Here is a 7,999-nt window from a genome sequence, read left to right on the forward strand (position 1 = left end):
GTCTTTTTAATGTGTTGTTTGCAAGTAGAAAATGTCAATTTCTAAGAACAATGAATGAGAACAATTCAGAGAAGACTTTCAAACAAAATTGATTCAGTAAGTTTCCTTATACTTATGCTGATAGATGAACACAGAAGAAAATAGAAAGGACCATAGGTTGTAGAATTAGAATTATTTCTATAACCTTGGACTTAAAACTTAAACTCTTTGAGTCTTAAGTTTATGGTTGCAATTGCCATCATTCATAAAATTGGAATTAGTGACACCCACATTAAAAGGCAGTTGTTATAAAGATTAAGATGCGGTAGTACTAATACACTGTAGAACTGTTTGTTATTCTTTATATTTACTGATGAGAACTATACCATCTCACTTTTTCTCACTCTATTCACAGCAACCATCTGGTAGACATGCTAAAGATATACACCGAACAATTGTTTGCTATCCATTATGCCTATTAAGGATAGGAATTATACCTTCTCATTTTTTCTCATTCACATTACATCAGCTATCTGGTAGATAGGTGAAAGATATGCATTGAATGACCATGAACAGTGTGAATAATCTAGAATATTAGATAATTGAAATAAGTGCATTCCCATTGGAGGAAGTTTACATGTGGCTTTCCATGTGAGGAGAATTACTTGATTCATAGTTAGTCAATATTTTCAATTAGATTACATTTCATGGGAACACACAGATTGAGCTGAAAGCTGCCCAAGACCTTGCTGAGCAATTAAGGGGTAACTGGCCCAGGACTAACAACCCTTATAAAAATTAAATAGAAGTCATTAACAATGTCATTCCCTTTGTATTTGTTCTTTTTTTTTCTTTAGCACTAGAATCAATGGAACCAGGATGACATCTTTGTAATATCATAACACACTAAGACCTTATCTCCTCAGTAAGAGCTTTCTTTTTGGTATATCCAAATTTAGTGAAGTATCTGGAAGAGTAGTTTGGAATATTTTGGAATTTTAATTCTGTCTCCACCAAACCCCTAATTTCAGAGTTTAGGAAAAAGAAAACATTCTAAACCCAGAATTCAGCAAAGATTAATTGGAATGATCACCTCAATTTATACTGTCTTGCTCTCATAATTCTACAACAGATTACTAATTTATTTAAAAACCCTGTATTGAGAATGTCTTTGGTCAAAAACTTGCAGATCTCTTATTAAATAAAGGTAAAACAAGAATCAGAAACAACATTACCAATAATTAAGAGGAGACTTACTTTGAAGAAAATTACTGATTCTTAGTAGTATTACTTTTAATATACTTTTGGAACCAGTATGGTTTGTTTTGTGTTGCATTCAGCCAAAATGGCTCATAGATATTTCAAAGTCATATGCATTACAGACAATTGGGCTTAAATGAAACATTTATTTTAAAGTGCACATTTAAACTTGCTGGTACCAGGGCTTCCTTTAGTCTTCATATAGCCTTATGCTTTAGTGAATCAGTTGCACTAAAGAATGAACATGAATCACTCATAATTTTATATATCTATTTATACTGCTATAAATTGTCTAAATGATCAAAATACATGGTTATTAAGGAGTCTACTGTCTTTCTATTCTTTTACTAAATACTTTAAGAAATTTATATCATGTATCACTTGTGATACCTTCTACGGGTAAAAAAAATTAAAAACTTATGATGGCAAATATTTCTGCTCCTATATAACATTAACTCAATGAATTTAAACAATTTAACAAAAGACTGATATTGTGATTTTTTTAGCAATAAATATAGTAAAGGGAATCAGAATTTATTTTTTAAAAATTAAACAGAACTGCTTTTATTTAATGAAATTAATTCACTAGCTATGTTATAATGACTAGAACACTAAGGAAAGTAATTATAAAATAATTAGAGTAGAGGAACTCCACATTACACTACTACATTGTTTTAATCAAAGTATCAGCTGACAAAAGAAGTGACAATATGTCAAGGATCTGAGTCAAGGAAAGCCAAAAGGATGTAGGAGACAAAGGTGGTAGAAAGGCCTAGAGATGACTCAGTGGTTAAGATTCAGCTAAGTTCTGAAACCAAGCCCAAAACTTTAGCAAATAGGGAGAAAGAGTAGACAGGAAGTTAATTATGTTAATATCAAAAGAAAAAGTGACTTGGAATTCAGCATACATTGGTTCAAATGCCGGTTTCTCTGATTACTTACAGCATAGCATTGGAGATCTATTAGAACTTGTTTTCTCATTTGCAAAATGGTGATAATAATGTCTGCCTCTCATAGTTACTGAAAATATTAAGATAGGTAACATGTATGAAACATATAATCCAATACTTAATAAATGAGACTTTTAGATCCATAATATAGCATTCCACACTTATTTTGTGTGCACTGGGATTAGGCATTGTCTTCTGACTGGCTTCTATTCTCTAAAAATTTCCAATTTTATATGATCAAATGTGTAAGCAAGTCATGACAATTAAGTGTGTTATATTCAGTGAAAGATAGGAGTTATGAGCTCAGCTTAGACAGGTAAGAGGGACCTGCACAAAGGAGACACTAACATTTATCATCATTATTGACAGTACAAGTAGATATTACTTTTGGTCTTCTCAGGCTGCCATGACAATATACCATGGATTGGTTTCACAAATATTGGGATTTATTTTCTCACAGTTTTTGGAGGCTGGAAGTCTGAGATCAGGGTGTTTTCAGGATGAAGAATCTCTTTTTGGACTGTAAATGACTACTTTCTCACTGGGACCTCACATGGTGTTTCCTCCATGTGTGACATGTGGAGAGAAAGAGAGATATCTTCTTTTAAGATAACAGTTGCTTCAGATTATGACTTTTCCCTCAGAACCTCATTTAACCTGAATGAGTTTATAAAATCCTATCTCTGAACAAAGTTGTGTTATGGATTCAGGTTCCACAGAGCATCTAGCCAGAGGCCAGCCACCAAGGTTTTGAAGACTCAGGGACCATGAATGCAGAATCCAAGAGAGTCTGTGTTAGTCTGGGTTCTTAATTTCTTTCTTTTCTTTCTTTCTTTCTTCCTTCCTTCCTTCCTTCCTTCCTTCCTTCCTTCCTTCCTTCTTTCCTTCCTTCCTTCCTTCCTTTCTTTTCTTTCTTTCCTTCCTTCCTTCCTTTCCACTGTTACAAAATACTTGAAAAATACTTAAAGGAAGAAAGATTTATTTTGGCTCATGGTTTCAGAGACTTCAGTCTATGATTAGCTAACACCATTGCTATGGACCTGTGGTGAGGCAAAACATTATGGTAGCTAGAACATGTGGCAGAGGAGGTTCCTCACCTCATGGTGGCCTCAAAGTAAACAAAGAGAGGCACACAGAGGTGCCAGGGACAAGACAGACCCTTCAAAGGCATACCCTGAGTGACCTACTTCTTTCAATCAGCTGTTTCTACACAATAATGACATCAAATGCAGTCCTGAGCAGAAGGAATCAAAAGCTCAAATATGTAGTCTGGTCTACCAGAAATTTTTCATCAGAATTGAAATTTTTTACAATGAGCAAACAATTTTTCTCAGATGGAGAAATTTTTTATTTTTTCTGATCATTTAGGACAAAAGACAATCTGTAACTATGGCTACCTGGATCTTTTTGGCCCAGTGAGAATATATGGCTAGAGAAATGATGATGAGATAGAAAGGAATGATAAACAGGTATGACTCCCATTCTGTGCATCTCTGATTCTCTCATAGGGCCCGATTCATTAGCCAATGTTTAATACATGTCTGTTTAATTGACTTGATAGAAAAACCCAAAAAACTTAAAAATAAACTTGTGTATTTATACCCATAATAGCAGAAAGTATCTTGTTTTTAGAAAAGAATAAAATAAAACTGGTTTGCTATCCCAGAAAAGGTGAAGTATTTGTTAGAATACCTAAATTACAAGCTCTACAGAACCTCATAAATGTTCAATTTAATGAAAAATGGCTGTAAATACAAGGTTGTGATACAAACTTCATTTCTATTCCCTCTTCTTCTGTGTGCAGAAGATGACTGCACTGTGCAGCCTTCCTCACAGTTAGACTGGGTATACACAAGTGCATACTGGTTATAGGATATGGGCAGAAGTGATTCAAGTCATTTCCAGGCCTGGCCCTTCAATACACCTGTGTCATCCTCAAGCTCTCTCAACACTGAACTTGGAGACCACACATTTCAGCTTATGAACTTGTAAGAAAGGCTTATTTGAAATGTATTGGCTTTTTACAAGTGAGAAAGACAACGTCTTTATTGCATTGATACTATTGAGAGATAAAGCATAGTTTTGCTTATCCTATCTAATGCATCATTCTTTCCATGTGAGAGGAAATTCGTTTTCTTTTTTGCTTCTTTACACTTTCATCTCAGATTTCAAAAATGTTGGTCCTACTCTTCTAAATTGATTAACCTTATTGAGTTCTGGTATGAAAGAAAATCAGAGTTCAAATAAAGTAACAGAATGCTTCAATTGAAAGAGAAGGATTGAATTAGATTTGTAAAGACTTTGGGATTATGGTTAAGGCTAATCACAATTAGATGGTTCCATTGTCTTCCTAGGTAGCTAAAATCTGACCACAGTCTCTTAATTGTTAACAATTGGAACTGACTCTAGAGACATATTTTTTTAAATGAGGCAAATAGTATTAATAGAACATAAATATTAAAAATTCACTCTATAGAAAGGACAAAGAAAATAAAATACCAATTTTAAGATGATTACTTCTTTTTTTCTTGAACTGTGATATCTTAGGCTTATACTATTACATTTTCACTCCCAGACTTCTTCAATCTAGGGTTCTTAACCTTTCCCTTCATATACTTGTCTTATGGAACATCTGACTGAGGCTATCAGCCTGTTGACCTGTCCAGCTGCTCTTCCTCCTTGTGTTTGAATGGTTTGAGAAAACTCAGAGGTAGTTAGGTACTGACTTGTTAACTAACTCAAATACTTACATTCTCTCCAGAAGAGATTGGTTTTTACTTATTTTTATTTTTTAAGTAATATGTTGCTCAAGCGAGGAGGTATTAAGACTCAGAGAGACAGCAGATCCATATCTCTTCTGAAAAATGTAGGAAGTCTGGGGATCCTGGTGTATCTTGCAGTAGATCTGTCTCAGCTCAACCTTCCATCTCTGAGTTTCGAATTATTTTAAACCCTTAGGAGACTTTCTGTCTACTATGTCTGTTCTTGACCTGTCAGGAGGGCTTGATGACAAGGAGCCAAGCAAGCTTTCTCCTGATAAGAATTTTTATTTAAAAGTTTCTTTCATTAAAACATCTTGATATTTCAACATAACATTACAGGAGCAAATTTAAAACAGATTCAGACCCAGCTTCTTCACAGGTTAAAATCCTCTGATGTAACTTGGTATGGGGGAGAAATGATTAGTAAATGTTTCAGCCAACATAGCTTAAAGAATGTGATCATGCTCTAATATTAAGATTTCATATTGTGTGCACTTGCAGAGCAGGAACAGAAAGTAAGAAAAGCATGTAAAATTCACAAAGTGCTACATGATAAGCAAAGAGTATGAAAGTGCTCGTATATTATTACCATTTACAACCGGGAAGTCTACTAAGAGTGGAAGTGATACATTTATATTATACATTTAAGGGAAAGAAAAAATGACAGAAGTCATGTAAAATTTTAAAGTGAAATCATTAGGGGGTTTACTTTATACATAAAAAATGAATCCCAGCTACTAGTTCCTACCTTGGTTATGAAGACTGGTTATTATTTTAGGCCACTGATAATTGGCATGAACTAGAAACAGAGATAATAGGTTACTAGAGCCATGGTGGTCACTGACACTTGGGAAGAATAGAAATCATTGGAGTTGTAAAGAAGTGGGGGGTCATCTGTAGCACAAAACCATGGAAATCTATGATGTTTGCACTGTGGAAAGCAAATGGGGAAAGAATCAAAGCGTGTTGAATGACATAATAGATGCACTGGGCAGTTTTCCTTGTACTTTAATGGGAAACAATAAAAGAGCTTTAAAGTAATGTAGAAGCATGATTAATTTGGACTGGAGGCAATTCTAACAGTCTAAACTAGGGCAGGAAAGTAGAAATGGAGAGTAGTGGGTAGAAAGGGTATGTCAGACAATGCAAATAGAGAATTAACAGTGCTAAAAAAAATCTGAATGCAAGAAGTGAGGGAGAAGGGGAAATCAAGAAATAATTACAGGTCTCCTTTCATTGAGACTAAAAGTAAAGTGATACAATTAAAAAAGCATAGCAAAGAAGTAGACTTGGAGAAAGTGAGAATCACTTGTTTTTAGTCTGTTGGTTAAATCTAATCTGTAATGGTCTTTGAAAAGCAGGACAGAGTTCAGCTTTGATGAAGTAATTAGATCAGAGTTACTGAAGAGTAAAATAATGAAATAATAAAAATAACACTAAATTATTTCATTACATATCAACATACAAATTTTTAAGAAAAACTAGATTATTTATAAGCTAATGATGCCTCCATCTTTTCAAAGAATAAATAAAAGATCCAGAAGACAAAGATCTGTTTACTTGTTCAGCAGGTAGCTGAACATTTTGAAACACTCTACCTTCTAACTCATAGCCTTTCTAGGAGATCTGAAACAGGTTCCAACTGATCAGAGTGTCTAATAGTTAATGATTTTAGCAAAGTAGAACATTGGGTTCAAAATTATGCATGCAAATATTAATGTCTGATGATAAAATGTTAATCAGAACTATAAATAATAGAGGAAAATAAACATTGACTAGATCAGTGGTACAATAAGTCCATGAACATGGTGAAACTCAAATAACTTACTATTTTAAAAGAAAGATTCTCATTTAATTTATGGGAAATCCATTCATCAATAGTCCTTAATAGAATGCTAATATGTGATGGGCACCTAAGATTTAAAAAAAAACAGCAGCAATAAGAAGGAAACAATGTTATCCTTTCACAGGTCATTGTGGTTGGCTTGATCTAACAAGCTAACTAACCAAAACAATATTTCAAATAGCATTTATTAACTGACTAGAAGTATATATATTTATGGTACAGTATTAGGATACTACCTTTGTTACTGATTTGAAAGTACTACATGTCAACATTCAGAAGAAAAATCAAAATATTGGCTCTTAGGTAAAAACCTTGCATAGTTAATTGCTATGTGACATGAATATAATCTATAATCAGGTTCAATATTATAAGGGATTATTGTAATAGTTATTTATTGCTGTTTAACAAATTACTACTTGAACATGGGGACTTGCTTGTTGGTTCCCAGAGCTGCAAATGCTTGAGGTACCAAGATGGGATTCACGTGAATATTCATTGCATCAGACCTTGCTATGTTTTTGTAAAACAAAATAAAAGCGTCATTCTCCACTCTGCAAGTATTGCCCCTTAGTGCCCTAAGCAACAATTGCACTAGGCTGTGTCTGACAGGGTCTTCCTGAGAACATCTCTTTCGTCTTCAGCTGACAGGCCCTCCATCACAGGGTGTGATGGCTAAATTTATGTGTCAACTTGCCTGGGCCATTTAATATCAGATATTTGGATAAATATTACCTTAGGTACTTCTATAAGTGTTTTTGGGTGAAATTAAAGTTTCAATGTATGGGCTTTGCATAAATCAGATTGCTCTCCACAATGTAGGTAGCTTCATCCAATCAGTTGGAGACCTGAATAGAAGAACAAGACAAGAGGTCAGGTGCATTCAGGGTGGTATGGCCGTGGATTAAATGCTTCCATTTCCACATTTAACCTTGTTTCTGCTTTTTTTTTTTCTTTCTTTTTGGCAGTACTGGGGCTTAAACTCTAGGCCTCACACTTGCTAGGCAGGTGTTCTACTACTTGAACCTCTCCACCAGAAGAGGAGAAGAACAGGAGGGTGGAACAGTTCCTGGCTGGCAGGGTGGGGGGTGGGGAAGTGGGGGGTGTGGAGGGGTGGTACCAGTTTGAGGGGAAAGGAGGTTGGGGAAATGGTGAAGGACAGTGAATATGGTGCAAATACTGTAATGCATGTATGTAAATGGAAA

The sequence above is a fragment of the Castor canadensis genome, chromosome 3 (assembly GCF_047511655.1).
Source record: "Castor canadensis chromosome 3, mCasCan1.hap1v2, whole genome shotgun sequence".
Taxonomy (NCBI): domain Eukaryota; kingdom Metazoa; phylum Chordata; class Mammalia; order Rodentia; family Castoridae; genus Castor; species Castor canadensis.